This window comes from Pongo abelii, chromosome X (genome assembly GCF_028885655.2).
Source record: "Pongo abelii isolate AG06213 chromosome X, NHGRI_mPonAbe1-v2.0_pri, whole genome shotgun sequence".
Taxonomy (NCBI): domain Eukaryota; kingdom Metazoa; phylum Chordata; class Mammalia; order Primates; family Hominidae; genus Pongo; species Pongo abelii.
Genome location: NC_072008.2, coordinates 79,015,506 through 79,034,635, shown reverse-complemented (window position 1 = coordinate 79,034,635; position 19,130 = coordinate 79,015,506). Strand labels below are relative to the sequence as shown.

Here is a 19,130-nt window from a genome sequence, read left to right as displayed (position 1 = left end):
CAGACTTAATAGGATGCAGTAAGGTCAGGCACTTCCAAGAGCTGACCCATCAGTCTGTCCTTATTCATCCCTGAGCAGATGTATGGTGGTATTGTGGAGGACCTTTACTGGACACTCTGCCAAATAATTGGAGCGGTACTTGTGTTCTAGTTCAATTGGCTATCCCTTTTACCCTGCCATTTCATCAACCAGAAAAAGAAAATACCATGACATTATAAAACAAAAGAAGCCCCTTATGGGTCTTTCGACCTCCATGTCTATTTAGATGCAGTTGGCATTCCACAAGGTGTACCAGATAAATTTAAAGCTAGGGACCAAATAGCTGCAGGGTTTGAATCTATCCTCCCATAGATAACATTAATAAAAATGTAGATTGGATAAACTGTATTTATTATAATCAACAACGATTTATTAATTACACTAAAAATGCTGTCAAAGGAATAGTGGAACAGTTAGGGTCCACTAGCCAAATGGCCTGGGAAAACAGAATGGCTTTAGATATGATATTAGCTGAAAAAGGTAGTGTTTCTGTTATGATTAAAACACAATGTTGTACCTTCATCCCAAACAACACTGCTCCTAATGTAAGCATAATAAAGGCCCTACAAAGTGTTACTGCTTTATCTGAAGAACTAGCTAAAAATTCTGGAATTAATAACCCTGTTTCAAAATGCCTAGAAGGGTGGTTCAGCCAATGGAAAGAGACCATAGCCTCAATTCTTACCTCTTTAGCAATTGTAATAAGTATACTTCTTGTTAGGTGTTGTGTTATACCATGCGTCTGAGAGTTGGTGGAAAGGTTAATAAAAACAGCTCTTACTAAAGCCTCCCTTAACTCTCCTGTACCTTACTCAGAGAAGCTTTTTCTTTTTGAGACTCAGGCAGAACAGCTAAGCCAAAACATGTTAAAAATTTTAAAGAGGAATAACTATAAGAGGAAGAACTGTAAAACCAAGAGGGGGAAATTGTGGAAAGTAAAAAGTTTCTCTTCAAGGTTTCCCTTGTTAAAGAATAAATAATACATGTTAAAAATAATTGTTTCCTTTAAAGACTACCTTCCTTCAAGCCTCCTTGCCTTTGTGCTAATAACTCTTTGTTAAGCCCTATCCTATGTAGCTGTTAGGTATAAGGAAATAAGTACATTCTATGTCCTTGTACTTTAACCAAGATATTTGTTCTGGACATGCTCAGGCATGTCCCAGCTCACAGCCTATGCCCCTTCCTTATTTGGAAATGTTATTACTTTTCTAACCCTTTCTCAAGCAACTTCCTGTTTTCCTTTTGTTCTCCATTGCCTTTACCTATTTAGGAAAGTTTTAAGTTGTTAGCCAATCGGGTTTAGCTTAGACTGTGAGGTCCAACTCCAACCAATGGAAATAGTACACAGCAGTAAGGACCTAATGCATAAGGGATAAATATTATTGCCTTTCTTTCTTCACTGTGCTCTCATGGCAAGATTGCTGATGACCAGTTCCGTTTCTGCAGAAAGTAAAATTGCCTTGCTGAGAAAACTTTTTGTCTGAATGCTGATTTTTCCTTGCAGAACCAAGGAACAAGCATTTTGTTTCTAACACCCATTTAGGAAAAGAAGTGAGAATAGAAGCTTCCTCTTAGTCTCCTTCCTTTCTGTATGACCCAGAGTGGAGGAGAAGACAGCAAGCATCCTCCAAGTGTCTCCCCTCCCTGGTTTCTAGATCCTGGCACCATGTTAAATATGCCCCCCATGGTTGTAGGCATGGTCCTCCAAGCCGTGGAACTGGATGAGCTAAGTGATGGGGCTAACCACGCTTACCCATGCAGCCTTAGCTTATCCGCCTTGTGTGATTTCCCTTTGACTTTCTAAAACCTGTGTGATTTGCCTGGCTCTCTGAAAAACGGATCTCTGAAGAGACTCACTTTTGGGCAAGGCTCCTTTAGTGGAGGCAATGTGCTAGATTGCCTGCTATTACAGCCCATGCTAAAGCACTTACCCTTAAAAAAATGGTTCTGGTTAACTTCTGAATTTAAAAGTCCTTTACTAATTAAGTAGTGTTTTAATCAGAGACATAATAGGTGCCTTAAAAGAACGTAGGACCCGAATGGCCATTTTTCTACTGATAGGACAATATTGGGACTAAAATCTGGCTGCGGAAGACATCTTACTCCTAACTGCCAAAGGCGGAAACTTCCCATTTCCAGAAGAAGCATAGAGACTGATTTTTAATGGTATAAAAAGAAGCTGCAGTGTTACCGTGAAAGAAAAAGGAAAAAAATGTGTCTCATGTAGAGGATTCCTATTTCCACTAGGTGGCGGTGTTAGCTTAGAAATACTATGTGCTTGCCAGAGACGTGGTAGCGAGCAACTTCACTGCAGAGGAATGGGGAAAACTGTTTCTAGAGGCATTTTCCTTTCTTGCCTAACAGAATTTCTTTCCTGGGCTGTAAAAATCCCTGCACATTTCAATCAGAGAAAGAGTAAGACGCCACAGATAGAGAAGGAAGAAGAGTTTTGCAACGGAATAGTTGAGGGTTCTCTGCCAACACCCAGAACAGGCTATTGGAGGCTGGGTCTGGTCCAGAGGCCTTTGAATCATGCCAGTATGTCCCCTGGCCAGAAATTCTCAGTTACCTCAGAACTTTTCCCAGCCTCACGCGATGGAAAGAAACTAGTTCAAAACATGGCCAACATTCCCAGTACTCATGGGTATTGGGGGGTTCTCCATGTTCTCACCAGCAAGCCTCACATCTGAGTCTTTAGTACTGCAGCCAATGCTAAGTGTATGTACTAGGCTGATGCATGCCTGTTCCTAAGGAAATACAGATGCTTACTCATGACTTTTTGGATGAATGTATCTTTTTGGCTGTAGGCAGAGTAGGCTCTACATCTGAGAATATCACACAGAAAGTAGTTTGGGTTTATCTATTTGATTTTAGTTTAATATAGAGGCCAAGAGCACCTTGTGAATGATGGAACAGATTTTAAGCTCGCTCCCATACTTACCGCTCCAACAAAGGCTGTACCTCAGTTTCCTGGCCAATGGATCAAAATGATATGGCTCCGATGACTGGAGGAACACCAGGGTCCTTAGTCTTGTGTCAATATAGATAAAATGACACAGACACACGTGGAGTCGTTTTAAGGAGCAGAGAGTTTAATAGGCAAGAAAGAAGGAAGGAAGAAGAAAACAGCTTCCTCGTACAGAGACAGAAGGCAGGGGGATTCGAATAAAGAGAAAAACCCCAAGTGTGATAGAAAAATGGCTGCTTATATGAGGAGGCTGGAGGAGGTGGTGTCTAATTTGGATAGGGCTCAGGGGATTGGTTTGACTAAGCATGTCATTCACGTAGCCTGAGAAAAAACTGGCCCTCCCACCCTAGCCTTTTAATATGCAAATGCAGGGCACCATGATGTTTTACACATGTGTGGATATGGGGGGGTGGCCATGTTGCCAGGCACATGTGGAGGCCAGGGCAAGAATAAGACTGCAGGAATTGCCGTGTTTGGGTGGGCCCAGTTTCTAATGGCTGGTATTTGCATATCAAAGCTTGCTGGCCCAGCTCTAAGAGACAGGGCTTTCCTGCTAGACAAGAAACGTTTCTGGAGTTGCTCTAGAAGAAAAAAAAACTTCTCAAGGACCCCTTTTCTTATCTGCCTAAAATAATTTATTAATAACTCTTTTTTTTTTTTTTTTGAGACAGAGTCTCATTCTGCCTCACCCAGGCTGGAGTGCAGTGGCACGATCTTGGCTCACTGCAACTTCCGCCTCCTGGGTTCATGTGATTCTCCTGCCTCAGCCTCCCAAGTAGCTGGGATTACAGGTGCACACCACCACGCCTGGCTAATTTTTTGTGTATTTTTAGTAGAGACGGGGTTTCACTATGTTGGCCAGACTGGTCTCGAACTCCTGACCTCGTGATCCGCCTGCCTCAGCCTCCCAAAGTGCTGGGATTACAGGCGTGAGCCACCGCCTCCAGCTCTTAATAACTCTTATAACAAGAATTATAATTTCCTCCACATCCATCACTGTTGTAGAAGCCTCCATAGCTACCTCCACCACATCTGCTGCTGCTGCCATGACCACCTCCACCACTGCAGCTGCTGCTTGTATGACTACTACTGAAGCCAGAACTGCTGGAACCACTACTTTGTCAATAGTCTCTGGCACCAAATCCTCCGCTGAATCTTTTAGATCATGCACGAATAGCACCCTTGTAGTGGTGTTTATAAGCTTTATTTTCCAACCAAGCAGGCACTTCTTGTTTAGCTTCTGTAAGAATATCCAACAAATCCTTTGTAATATTCATATTTCTTTCATTAAAGAATGAGGTGGCAAGGCCCTGGATTCCCACACAGCCTGTACAGCCAATACAAGGCACATATTCTTCAATATCATTTGGCAAATCAAAATTGAAGCATGTTTCACATTTGAAATGTCTAGTCTTCATGCTGCCACAGCTGTAGCCACTAGAATTGGGATTTTTCCCCAAGCAAAACGGATGAAGGGCCTCCTTCTCGATCTCTCTGTGATTGGTCTCCATGAATACTAGTACAAGGATATACTTCATGGTATAAGAAATTCTCCAGAGAATCTGCTCCCTTTTTGGTCTCCACAAACACTAAAGTCAGTGAATCCTTCCCTGGTGCATTTAAGAGATCAAGCAGAAATGACCGTTTATCTGGCTCTTCCACCCAAACTACTTCCTGTGTGATATTCTCAGAGGTAGAGCCTACTCTGCCTACAGCCAAAAAAGATATATTCATCCAAAAAGTCACGAGCAAGCATCTATATTTCGTTAGGAAAAGTAGCACTAAACATCATGATGTGATGAATGCCCTTCAGTGGCATAGTATCTTGTTCAAGTATAAGATGTATCTGAGGTCCAAATCCCATATCCAACATTCCATCAGCTTCATCCAACACTAAGTATTTGCAGAAGTCTAATCCAATCGTTCCTCTTTCCATCAAATCCACTAGGTGTCCTGGCGTGGCTACTAACAAGTGGCATCCATGTTCTAAGACCTGAATTTGCTGACCAATATCAGCATCACCATAAACTACACAAGGATGAACTCTAGACTGGTATGAAAATTTTCTGGCTTCCTCATATCTGTACAGCCAATTCTCTTGTTGAGGCTAAAACCCAGGAGATTGAGTATTGTTCATGGCATCCATATGTTCCATTTTCCTTCACAGCCTTCAAAGCTTTTCTTGGACCATCTATATATGTCTGACTCAGTACGAGTAAAAGAAATGCTGCAGTTTTCCCAGACCCTGCTTGGGCACAAGCCATTAAGTCTCTTTTTTTCCCCTAATAATAGGAATGGCATGTTTTGCAGTGGAGTAGGATGAGTATAGTAAGTAAGCTCTGTAAGGTCCTCTGAGCTGGCCGCACCATGGTCAAGCCATCGTGACATTCCCCCGCCCTTGTGATAATGTACTTTGTGATATTCCCCGTCCTTATGAAGGTAGTTTGTAACATTCCTCCCCACCCTTGTGACAATACACCCTCCCCGCCCTTGTTAATGTATTTGTAACATCCGTCCCCTGCCTGCAAAAAATTGCTTCTGACTCCACCGTCTATCCCAAACCTATAAGAATAAATGATAATCCCACCACCCTTTGCTGACTCCTTTCTTGGATTCAGCCCACGTGCTCCCAAGTGAATAAACAGCCTTGTTGCTCACACTAAGCCTGCTCAGGTGGTCTCTTATATGGAAACACATAGTATTTGGTGCTGAAGACCCGGGACAGGGGAACTCCTTCAGGAGACTGGTCCCCTGTCTTCACACTCCCTCTGTGAGGAGATCCACCTATGACCTCAGGTCATCAGACCAGCCAGCCCAAGGACCATCTCACCAATTTCAAATTGGTAAGCAGTTATTCGCACTCGGGTAAGCGGTGTTTTCGCTCTCTACCTAACCTCTATCGCCTCCTTTCAATCTCTCTCCTTTCAATTTCAGTTTCTCTCCCTTCCTGGTAGAGACAAAAAGGAGACACACTTTATCTGTGCATTCAAAAACTCCGATGTTGATCACGGACTTGGGAAGACAGTCTTCCCTTGGTGTCTGATCACCGTGGGGACACCTGTCTTGATCATTCACCCACATTCCCTTGGTGGCAGGTCAATTGTGGGGATGCCTGCTTTGGCTGCTCACCCACATTACAGCCCAGGACTCAGTCAGGGACGCCTACTGGAAGGCTGTAGCTGCCACCTCCATTTCTCCGTGTCTCTACCTTCCTCTTTAAACTTACCTTCTCCACTGTGGGCAACCTTCTGCCACTATGGGCAACCCCCTTAGACTGTGTTCTTAAAAACCTAAAACCCCTTCGACTAACACCTGACCTAAAACCTAAACATCTGATTTTCTTCTGTAATACTGCTTGGCCCCAGTACAAACTTGACAATAGTTCCAAGTGGCCAGAGAATGGCACTTTTGATTTGTCTATCCTACAAGACCTAGATAATTTTTGTCGAAAAATGGGCAAATGTTCCAGGGTGCCTTATGTCCAGGCATTTTTTTACAATTCATTCCCTCCCTAGTCTCTGCTCCCAATGCCACTTGTCCCAGATTTTCCTTCTTTCTCTCCCGTCCACTCCTCTTGTCTCCACCCCAAACTCACAGTCCTCTGAATCCTCCTTTTCCACTGACCCCTCTTACCTCTCTTCTCCCCCGGCTGCTCCTTGCCAGGCTGAATCAGGTCCTAATTCTTCCATAGCCTCCGCTCCCCCACCCTATAACCCTTCTATTACCTTCCCTCCTCACACCTGGTCTGGCTTACAGTTTCATTCCGTGACTAGCTCTCCCCCACCTGCCCAACAATTTCCTCTTAGAGAGGTGGCTGGAGCTGAAGGCATAGTCAGGGTACATGTGCCTTTTTCTCTATCAGACCTTTCCCAAATCAGCCAGCATTTAGGGTCTTTCTCATCAGACCCCAATAAATATATACAGGAATTCCAATATCTAATTGAGTCCTTCAATTTAACCTGGAGTGACTGAAATGTCATCCTGACCTCTACCCTCTCCCCAGATAAGTGAGAAAGAGTTTATTCTCTAGCCCAGTCCTATGCAGACAACTGCTGGCTTCATAAGCCAGGCCTCCAAGAGGGCACCAGGGCAGTTCCTCGAGAGGATCCCCGTTGGCAATACCACACAGGCTCCCCAGGTATAGCTAGGTGAGATTACATGGTCTCCTGCCTAGTCTAGGGGCTCAAAAAGGCAGCATACAAAGCTGTTAATTATGATAAGCTAAAGGAAACTACCCAAGGTAAAGATGAAAACCCGGCCCAGTTCATGGCCCACTTAGCAGCTACCCTTAGATGCTTTACAGCCTTGGACCCAGAGGGGCCAGAAGGCCGCCTTATCCTTAACATGCATTTTATGACCCAATCCACTCCTGACATTAGAAAAAAACTCCAAAAGTTGGATTCTGGCCCTCAAACCCCGCAATAGGATTTAATCCACCTCACCTTCAAGGTGTTCAATAACAGAGAAGAAGCCGCCAAGCGGCAATGTATCTCTGAGTTATAGCTACTTGCCTCCACTGTAAGACAACCCACAACCACGTCTCAAGCATATAAAAGCTTCAGAACATCCAAGCCACAGCTCTCAGGGGCTCCTTCAAAACCTCCCTGTGGACCTTGCTTCAAATGCAAAAAGCCTGGCCACTGGGCCTCGGAGTGCCAGCAGCCCAGGATTCCTCCTAAGCCGGGCCCTGTCTGTGTGGGCCCCCACTGGAAGTCAGACTGTCTGACTCACATCGCTGCCACTCCTAAAGCTCCTGGAGCTCAAACCCAACATTCCTTGGCTGACTCCTTCCCAGATCTCCTCGGCTTAGCGGCTGAAGGTTGACACTGCCTGATCGCCTCAGAAGCCCCCTGGACCATCACGGATGCCGAGCTTTGGGTAACTCTTACAGTGGATAGTAAGTCCATATCCTGTTTAATCGATACGGAGGCTACCCCCTCCACATTACCTTCTTTTCAAGGGCCTGTTTCCCTTGCCCCCGTAACTGTTGTGGGTATTGACAGCCAGGCTTCTAGACCCCTTAAAACTCCCCAACTCTGGTGCCAACTTGGATAACAGTCTTTTATGCACTCTTTTTTAGTTATCCACACCTGCCCAGTTCCCTTATTAGGCCGAGACATTTTAACTAAATTTTCTGCTTCCCTTGCTTCCCTGACTATCCCTGGACTACAGCCATACCTGATTACTGCCCTTTTACCTGATTCAAGGCCTCCTTTGACTCCTCCTCTCATGTCTCCCTACCCTAATCCACAAGTATGGGATACCTCTACTCCCTCCTTGGTGACTGATCAGGTACCCCTTACCATCCCATTAAAACCTAATCACTCATACCCTGCTCAGTGCCAGTACCCCATCCCACAACAGGCTTTAAGAGGACTAAAGCCTGTTATCACTCACCTGTTACGGCATGGCTTTTTAAAGCCTACAAATTCTCCTTACAACTCCCTTATCCTACCAGTCCGGAAACTGGACAAATCTTACAGGTTGGTTCAGGATCTTCACCTTATTAACCAAATTGTCTTACCTGTCCATACTGTGGTGCCAAACCCATAAACTCTCCTATCCTCAATACCTCCCTCCACAACTCATTATTCTATCCTTGACCTCAAAGATGCTTTCTTCACTATTCCTTTGCACGCCTCATCCTAACCTCTTTTCGCTTTCACATGGACGGACCCTGACACCCACCAATCTCAGCAACTCACCTGGACTGTACTGCCACAAGGTTTCAGAGACAGCCCCCATTACTTTAGTCAAGTTGTTTCTCATGATCTACTTTCTTTCTGTCCATCTGTTTCTCACCTTATTCAATATATGGATGACCTTCTCCTCTGCAGCCCCTCTTATGTATTTATTTTTTTGAGACGGAGTCTTGCTCTGTTGCCCAGGCTGGAGTGCAGTGGCAAGATCTCGGCTCACTGCAAGCTCCGCCTCCCAGGTTCAGGCCATTCTCCTGCCTCAGCCTCCCGAGTAGCTGGGACTACAGGCGCCTGCCGCCACGCCCAGCTACTTTTTTTTTGTATTTTTAGTAGAGACAGGGTTTCACCATGTTAGCCACGATGGTCTCGATCTCCTGACCTTGTGATCCGCCTGTCTCGGCCTCCCAAAGTGCTGGGATTACAGGCGTGAGCCACCACGCCTGGCCTGCAGCCCCTCTTGTGAATCTTCCCAAAAAGATACCCTCCTGCTTCTTCAACATATATTCTCAAAGGGGTGTCATATATCCCCCTCTAAAGCCCAAATTTCTTCCCCATCCATTACCTATCTTGGCAGAGTCCTTCATCAAAACACATGTGCTCTCGCTGCTAACTGTGTACAGCTAATCTCCAAAAACCCCAACCCCTTCTACAAAGCAACAACTCCTTTCCTTCCTAGGCATGGTTGCATACTTTCGCCTTTGGATACCAGGTTTTGGCATCCTAACTAAACCACTATATAAACTCACAAAGGGAAACCTGACTGACCCCATAGACCTAAGTCCTTTCCCCACTCTTCTTTTTGTTCCTTAAAGACAACCCTAGAAACAGTCCCCACATTAGCACTCCCTAACTCGTCCCAATCCTTCTTCTTACATATAGCTGAAATACAAGGCTGTACGGTCAGAGTTTTTACACAGGATCCAGGCCCATGACCTGTAGCCTTCCTATCCAAACAACTTAACCTCACGGTTCTAGGCTGGCCCTCATGTCTACGTGCAGCAGCAGCTGCCGCTTCAATACTTCTAGAGGACCTCAAGATCACAAACCATGCCCCAGTTACTCTCTACAGTGCTCATAACTTTCAACATCTATTTTCCTACTCATACTTGGTGTATATACTTTCCACCCCCTAACTCCTCCAACTCTACTCACTATTCATTGAAACTCCCACAGTTACCATTGTTCCTGGCACAGACTTCAACCCGTCCTCTCACCTTATACCTAGCACCAAACCTGAACCTCATTATTGTATCTCTCTAATCCATGTGGCATCCTCCCCATTTCCCCATATTTCCCTCTTTCCTGTTCCTAATCCAGACCACACTTGTTTTATTGATGGTAGTTCTTCAAGGCCCAATCATCAGTCACCAGCAAGGGCAGGCTATGCTGTAGTGTCTTCCACATCTGTCATTGAAGCTGCTGCCTTGCCCCCTTCCACTACCTCTCAACAAGCCAAACTCATTGCTTTAAACTAGGCCCACACCCTTGCAAAAGGACTACGTGTCAATATCTACACTGATTCCAAGTATGCCTTCCACATCCTACATCACCATGCTGTTATATGGGCAGAAAGAGGTTTTCTCATGACACAAGAGTCCTCCATCATCAACTGCCTTAATAAAAATCCTCCTTAAGTCTGCTTTACTGCCCAAAGAAGCTGAAGTCTTTCACTGCAAGGGGCATCAGAGGTCACCAGATCTCATTGCTTGAGGCAATGCTTATGCTGATAATGCAGCAAAAGAAGCAGCTAGTATTCCCACATCTGTCCCTCATGGCCAGTTTTCTTCCTTCTCATCTATCACTCCCACCTATTCTCCCGCTGAAACTATTACCTATTAATCCCTTCCTACTCAAGGCAAATGGTTCTTGGATCAAGGAAAATTCCTCCTTCCTGCCTCACAGGCTCATTCTATCTTATCATCCTTTCAGAACCTCTTTCATGTGGGTTACAAGCCAATGGCACATCTCTTAGGACCTCTCATTTCATTTCCATCATGGAAATCCATCCTCAAGGAAATTACTTCTCAGTGTTCCATCTGCTACTCTACCACCCCTCAGGGATATCTCAGGCCCCCTCCCTTTCCTACACATCAAGCTAGAGGATTTGCCCCCTCCCAGGACTGGCAGACTGACTTTACCCATATGCCCCAAGTCAAAAATTAAGGTACCTTTTGGTTTGGGTAGATACATTCACTGGATGGGTAGAGGCCTTTTCCACAGGGTCTGAGAAGGCCACCACAGTCGTTTCTTCCCTTCTGTCAGACATAATTCCTCAGTTTGGCCTTCTGACCTCTATATAGTCTGATAATGGACCGGCCTTCATTAGTCAGGTCACTCAAGCAGTCTCCCAGGCTCTTGGCATCCAGTGGAACCTTCATACCTCCTACCATCCTTCATCTTTGGGAAAGGGAGAAAGAACTAATGGTCTTTTAAAAACACACCTCACCAAGCTCAGCCTCCAACTTTAAAAAGACTGGACAGCACTTTTACCATTTGCCCTCCTTAGAATTAGAGCCTATCCTCAAGAAGCTACAGGATATAGTCCATTTGAACTTTCATACGGATGTACCTTCTTGCTGGGCCCCAACCTCGTGCCAGACATCAGCCCTCTAGGCGACTATCTTCTGGTCCTCCAGCAGGCTAGACAGGAAATTCGCCAGGCTGCTAATCTTTTCTTGCCTACTCCAGATTCCCAGCAATATGAAGACACCCTAGTTGGACGATCAGTTCTTGTTAAGAATATGACCCCTCAAACCTTGATGGACTGGACCCTGCTTAGTCATCTATAGTACCCCTACTGCTGTCTGCCTGCAGGACCCTCCGTATTGGGTTCACCATTCCAGAATAAAGCTGTGTCCGCCAGACAGCCAGCCTGATCTCTCCTCTTCCTCCTGGAAATCGCAAGTACTCTCCCCTGCTTCCCTTAAACTCACTTGCATTTCTGAAGAACAGTAATAACACTTATGAGCCTAATATATCCCTTCATTCTATTAGGTCTATTCATCCTTACCCTACTTTTTGCAACAGGGCTTTACACAGTCACCCCCACTACTTGGACTGTGCCCCAAAAACTTGTCATCCCTACTATCTTCTGTCTAGTCATACTGCTATTCACCGCACTCAACTACTCGTAAATGCCCTGCCCTTGTTAACACTGCCAGTTTACACTTTTCCTCCAAACCATCATAACTGATATATCCTGGTTTTACCTCAAACCGCCACCCTTAACTCTCTCTGGGAGTGGATAGAAGATCTTCAGTGGCAAGGTACACTCCAATTCCTCTATCCTGATAAAGTCTTTTTTTTTTTTTTTTTTTTTTTTACTTTTCTACTTTTATCCTTGCCCCCATTCTCCAGTCACTCTCTACCTCTCCCTAGTTACCTCCAGCATACTATCAATCTCACCCACTCTCTCCTCACTGCCTCCAATCCTTCTCTAGCAAAGAATTGTTGGCTGTTTCCCTTTCTTCCTGCTCTTACACAGCTGTCCCCGCTCTACAGGCTGATTGGGCTACCTCTCCTGTCTCTCTGCACCTCCGAACCTCCTTTACCTCATCTTTACTCTCCTGAGGAACTTCTTTACTTTCTAGACAGATTTGGTGAGAACTCCCCAGACATTTTGCACCAACAAGCTGCCACACTTCTCCGCATCTACTTATGGTACCTTTCTCCTTATGTCAATTCCACTCCTCCCCCCAAATTTGGACCCCTAACCACACAAACAACTATCCCTGTTGCCGCTCCTTTTTGCATTTCCTGACAGCCTGCTGGAATCCCTTTAGGCAACCTTCCACCGTCCAAATGTTCCTTTACTCTTTATCTCCACAACCCAGCCACACACATTACCAAACAGATGGGAGCATTCCAACTTCACATTACTGATAAGCCCTCTATCATTATTGACAAACTAAAAAACATTGGCAGTCACTATTGTTTAGGAAGACACCTACCCTGCATCTCACTCCATCCTTGGCTACCCTCCCCGTGCTCGTCTGACTCTCCTCCTGACCCCTCCTCTTGCCTGCTTATACCCAGCCCCATCAATAGCAGTGAAAGGTTACTCATAGACACTATGCTCTTTCTCATATACCATGAGACCCAAACCTCTCATCTACACATTTGCACCATCAATCCCCATTACAACCTGTAGCAGCTGCTGTCCTTGCTGGATCTCTAGGATATGGGGTGCAGGACTCCTCTTTCAGTACACCCTCTCACCTTTTCACTTTACATTTCTAGTTCTGCCTGACACAAGGTCTCTTCTTTTTATGTGGCTCTTCCACCTACGTGTGCCTACCTGCCAGCTAGATGGGCACATGTACTCTAGTCTTCCTTACTACCAAAATCCAGTTTGTAGATGGGAATGAACAACTGCCTGTCCCCCTCATGACACCAACATGACAAAAAAGAGTCATCTCACTAATCCCTTTGCTTGTGGGTCTAGGACTTTCTGCCTCCACTCTTGCACTTGGAACTGGAATAGCAGGCATCTCAACCTCTGTTACAACATTCTGCGGCCTCTCTAATGACTTCTCTGCTAGCATTACAGATATATCACAAGCTTTATCTGTCCTCCAAGCCCAGGTTGACTCTTTAGCTGCAGTTGTCCTGCAGAACCGCCAAGGCCTCAATTTACTCACTGCTGAAAAAGGAGGACTCTGTATATTTCTTAATGAAGAGTGTTGTTTTTACTTAAATCAATCTGTCCTGGCATATGGTAACATCAAAAAACTCAAAGACAGAGCTCAAAAACTCACTAGTCAGGCAACTAATTATGCTGGACCCACCTGGTCACTCTCTAACTGGGTATCCTAGCTTCTTCCAATCATTAGTCCTGTAATACCTATCTTCCTCCATCTCTTATTCGGGCCTTGTGTCTTCCAGTTAATTTCTCAATTCCTACAAAACTGCATCCAGGTTATCACTAATCACTCTATATGAAAAGTGCTGCTTTTAACAACCCCACAATATCACCCCTTACCCCAAAATCTTACTTCAGTCTAATCTCTCCCACTTTAGGTTCCCACGCCACCCCTAATCCCACTTGAAGCAGCCCTGAGAAACATCGCCCATCACCCCTCCATACCGCCCCCAAAATTTTCACCCCAAGTTTTCATTACTCTTTCTTGTTTTATTTCTTCATTATTAACATAAAAAGATGGGAATATAAGGTCCTCTGAGCTGGCTGCACCATGGTCAAGCCATCGTGACATTCCCCTGCCCTTGTGATAATGTACTTTGTGATATTCCCCATCCTTGTGAATGTACTTTGTAACATTCCTCCCCGCCCTTGTGACAATACACCCTCCCCACCCTTGCAAATGTACTTTGTAACATTCCCCCCGCCCCTGTGAATGTACTTTGTAACATCCATCCCCTGCCCGCAAAAAATTGCTCCTGACTCCACTGCCTATCCCAAACCTATAAGAACCAATGATAATCCCACCACCCTCTGCTGACTCCTTTCTCAGATTCAGCCCACTTGCACCCAAGTGAATAAACAGCCTTGTTGCTCACACTAAGCCTGCTCAAGTGGTCTCTTATACAGACACGCATAACAAGCTCAACGTTCCCCATGATAATTTCTCCCATGTCAACGTTGCTGAAATTTTCAATATGTGGAGGACAGTTACTGCTGGTTGCCTCTATTGGTATATCATCATATTTCTCAAAGTTAATCCCAGTGTTTCCTCCAGAAAAGAGTACCTGCTCCGAGCATTCACTTGGTGGAAGTGGTTTTGACCTATAATCTTTATCTGACTTGTCACACCAATGACTGTGTCCACTCCATTCAAATTTGCCAAAGCCAGTTCTGTCACCATGACTGCCAATACCATCATAGTCACTCCATCCAGGATCATCAAATCTTCCCCTTGATCCACTTCCACAATCACTGAAATAACCAGGCTTTCCTCTTGAATCTCGAGACCCAAAACTGCTATATGCATCCTTATTTTTGCTACAACTCCAACCTGAACTGTCTTTATCATGGAATCCTTTAGATCCTTCTCTGTTCCTTAAGTGAGGGGATATATAGCACTCTTGGCTTGCTGTACTTCCTCCTCCACTCTGTTTATCAGAGGAGTTCAGGTCCAGATGAGCAAACTGCTCCTCCAGGTCGAGGGCATTTTCTACCACCACATGACTCATCCCTGAAGAGAAGTGGAAAATCAAGGTCGTCCACCATAAGTATGAGACCAAATATCCTAGTTTGTTCATTTTTTAAAATTATTTCTTTATTTCCCCCCACCCCCACCCCACTGGGTTAGCTCAAATGGCCAGTCATAAAGCTCTGAAATTCTTTCTTCTGCTTGGTCTAGTCTAGTCTATTGATAAATCTTTCAATTGTATTTTGATATTCTTTAAGTAAGTTTTTCAATTCCAGAAGCTCTGATTGATTTCTTTTTAAGGTGCTTATCTCTTCCTCATTTCCTGGATCATGTTAGTAGTTTCTTTTTGTTGATTTTCAATCTCGTCTTGCACATCTTTGAGTTTTCTTGCAATCCATGGTTTGAATTCTTTAGCTGACATTTCTGAGTTTCCATTTTAGTTGGGGGCCATTGTTGGAGAGCTAGTATGATCTTCTGGTGGTGACACAACATTCACATTTTTTATGGTGCCAGAATTCTTGTGTGGGTTCTTTCTCCTTTGGAGATAACTGGCATTTCTAATTTTTGTAATTATTTTCCTGTAGATACAATTCCCCCCCTTTCAATCTGTATATTATTGTTTTTTTTTTTTCTTTCCCTTTCTCCTCCTTGACAGAGGATGTGACTATAGAGTGTGCTGGAGAGGGTCTTTTGGCTTTACTTCCATATTGCTACATAATTCTGTCAGCAGGTTTCATATTGGGCTGTGTAGTTCAACCTACATGCTGGTATATGGTGTTAAAGCAAACTAAATATGGCCTGAGAAGGACTCTGTACTTCTATATTTGAGTCCTTGTGAATGAACTGTAACCTAGCTTAATAGGCAGATAAAATTGAAAACGTAACTTAGTAGTATGCACTTGTAACAATAGCTAAGTCTTAGCCAATCCCAGCGGCCATACTTTAACCATTCATATACTACTGAGTGTTCAAACTATGTTCAAAGAAGGCATACATCGAGCTGTAACCAATCCAGCTGTTCTGTACCTCACTTCCAATTTCTGTATGTCATGTCCCTTTTTTTGTCTATAAATCTTCCACTATGTGGCTGCACTGGAGTCTTTGTGAATCCGCTGTGATTCTAGGGGCTGCCCAATTCACAAATTGTTCATTGCTAAATTAAACTTTTAAAAATATAATTCAGCTGAAGTTTTTCTTTTTTCAGTGGTTTTATGGTTCAGAGCTAGTGGTTGTACAACTAGCTGGATGGATATGTACTAGATGGATATGTAACTGATCTTTGTTTACTGTGAGGTGCTCTGTGTTGTTTCAGCTAATGCGCTGAAGCATGAAGTTCTCTGTGACATGTGCTTCCCGTTCTGTGGGGGTAGGGGGACACAGCTAGGCAGAGCTGGAACTTCTGGCTTACCCTCAAATACTCCTATGTCACGTGCAGACACCAGCCCTAATGGAGGTGGCTAGGAGTAGGAGGAGCTCCTAATGAAATGTGCTGAAGTTTTTGTGTGGGACTGTGGGGTGCTGCACAAGCCCCTTGCCCTAGAGAGACAAGAATATGAACTGTTGCCTTATCACAACCCGGTTCCAGGGCTCATGACTCTTAGATGAGTCACACACTGTAGTCTATCTCTGGACCACAGTGTGGTTGAGAGCCTCGGGGACTACTTAATTCGTGACTCTCCATGGGAGTGGTTTTGGGGCAGAACTTCATCACTCAGCCTAATTAATACAAATAGCTTCACAGCTTCCCTGTTCTCCAATGTGATATCGTTACTTCTTTGTGTAAAAGGGGGGTGAGTCTGCCTTTGGGCCTGTGTGTTGGTTATGGCGATATCAGCTTGTTGTGTCAGTTGGACCTCAGGCTCTGAGGGAAGTGGTCAGATGTCAGCAGAATTTGAATGGGGTAGGTAGTTCTCTAACTCCCCAGCCCCTAGACTGCTGGCTGAACATCATGTATGAGTCCTGATGGAGCTAGGTTGGGATGGGGGGTGGGGTTCCTCAGGTGCTGGTCATGATGGTAAGGGGCAGGCTTGTCCCTGGGTCACTGGCTGAACTTAGGTAGGGTTAGGCAGAGCACTTAGGCAGTGAGAGCCTAAGGGAAGATCACAGGATTGTGGGGGTAAGGATTTTAGTAGGGCTCTGGGCCACAGATGAAATAGTCATGTAGGGATTGAGTAGGTACACTGGAAGCCAGAAGGCATCAAACCCCATTTGGGAGGGTGCCCTGGTGGTGGTGGGTCATGCAGGAAGCATTCTGGCTGCCTCTGCAGGGCAGCTGCTGGTATGCTGGAGGCTTGCATAAGGGCTCAGGCTTTTTGTTTCCTCCCCTGCCTGGAGGCAGTAAGGGTGGGGACTGTGGTGGCTGGCAACCACACCTGTCAGTTGCCTCAGGGAGCTCCACCCCAGAAAACTGCAGAGCCACAGCTGATCAGAGTGATCATGTCTGGGCTGGGCAGCTACCCTATGGGCCCCAGCAGTGTGGGGCCCAAGCAGTTAAGGGCAAGGGGAGCCTGCTTGCTGAAGAGCAGGGCGAGAGATGGTTCTTGTGTAAATAAGTCTGTCCTCTTTCTACATAGGGTAGATGCACAGGTGCTATGTGCTGGAGGTGTCAGTGAAAGCAATCAGGCTCTTTGTTCCCTCCCTAGCCTGTGGGCAGCAAGGGGGGTACCCTGGCCGCAGCAATGGAAGAAGGCCTGTGAGTTTCTTCTGGGAGCTCACCCCAGAGAAATGCTGAGCCAAGACTGGCCCGAGTGCTCAGGAGATGGTGGAATGGCTGTGTTGCAGGCCCCATTTGGGAGGCCCTGTCAGGTGAGGAGCTGCAGAGATGGGGCCTGCAGTCCATCTGCTCCTCATCATTGTGGATGCAATCTCTATCCTAGTGGCATGTGAAAGAGCCCCTCCTTACTTGTTGGCAGGTCTATGCAAGCTGGTGCCTGGGTGCTCAGTGATCCAAGGTCCTTGGGGCTTCACATGACGAGTGATGGCTCTGCCCAGACTCCAGGTGTCTCTTTGTGTCAGTCTGGAGGCCTGGAGGTTTGGAAGGATCTCCCATTCCTAGGATTGCAAAGGTCAATGGAGGAATTGTGGGTCCCTGGGGCTCTCCCTCACTCACCCTTTCCCTGTGGTAGTGAGCTTCCACTGCCTCTGCGCCAGTTCCAGGTGGGCGGCTGCTCTGCTTCACTCCTGTCTGTTCTCCGTGGGTCCCGTTGCTTCTGTTACGAGTCCCAATATGTTCTCGTGGATGATCCATTTGAAGAACTAGTGTTTACTAGCCATTCTGTTTCTTCTTCATGAGAGCAGAGCGCACTACCTGCTTCTAGTCAGCCATCTTTATTCTCTACTATTATATCCCACTTTTATTATTTTTGATATGAATACATAGATTTTTTTATTGTGGTAAAAAGCACATAACATAAAATTTATCATTTTATTCATTTTTAAGTGTAGAGTTCAGTACTGTTAAGTATATTCACTTTTTTGTGAAATAAAGGCATAAATTTTAAATTTAATGTTTTGTTCTACTTATTCACTGCGTTGAATTATTATCTGAATTAGTTTTATCATTGAGTCTTTGAAATTTTCCAGATATACTATTATTATTTACCACATTTATATCTGTATTTCTTCTGTCTTCCCTGATTGCATTTGAATAATACCTCTAATATAATGTTAAATTAGAGCAGAAATAGTGGGCATTTTTGTCTTGATCTTATTGGAAATGCTTTTAGTATTTCTCCATTCATTTAGACACTGGATTTAGGACTAAGGTATGAGTATTTTATTATGTTAAAAATATCGCTTATTTCTTATTATCTTGGATGTCTTTTTACTTTTAACATGGATGGGCGTTTTTTCCAATGGCTTTTGCCGTATCTGTGGAAATAGTAATGATTTTCCTCTTAGATCTATTAATATTGTTTATGATATAAATGAATTTCCTAATATTAAACCTACCTTGAAATTTTGCTATAAATCCAATTTGCTAATGATGTATTATTTTCTTCACATCTTGTTAGATTCTGTTTACAAGTATCTTATTTAGTTTTTTTGCATTGACTTTTCTGACTGACATTGGTCTACAATTGTTTTAATACTGTCCTTATCTAGCTTAAGTATGTGTTATACTTGGTACATGAAAGGAGTTACAATATTTTTCTGCTTTTTCAAGAAGAAGTTTGATGTTTTGGTAGAAGTCTCCTGTGAAACAACTGCACCTGTTGCTTTTTTTTATGAACTAGTTTCTTAATAACTTTATTTCTTCTATGAAATTGTTCTGTTTAAACATTTTAACTAATGGATTCAATTTCGGCAGTCTGT

At 44.5% G+C, this 19,130-nt stretch overlaps 1 pseudogene; it reads right to left on the bottom strand.

The window, feature by feature from the left end:
- Nucleotides 1-3,952: 3,952 nt before the first annotated feature.
- LOC129047246 (ATP-dependent RNA helicase DDX3Y-like) lies at nt 3,953-14,856 on the bottom strand (annotated as a pseudogene).
- Nucleotides 14,857-19,130: the final 4,274 nt, after the last annotated feature.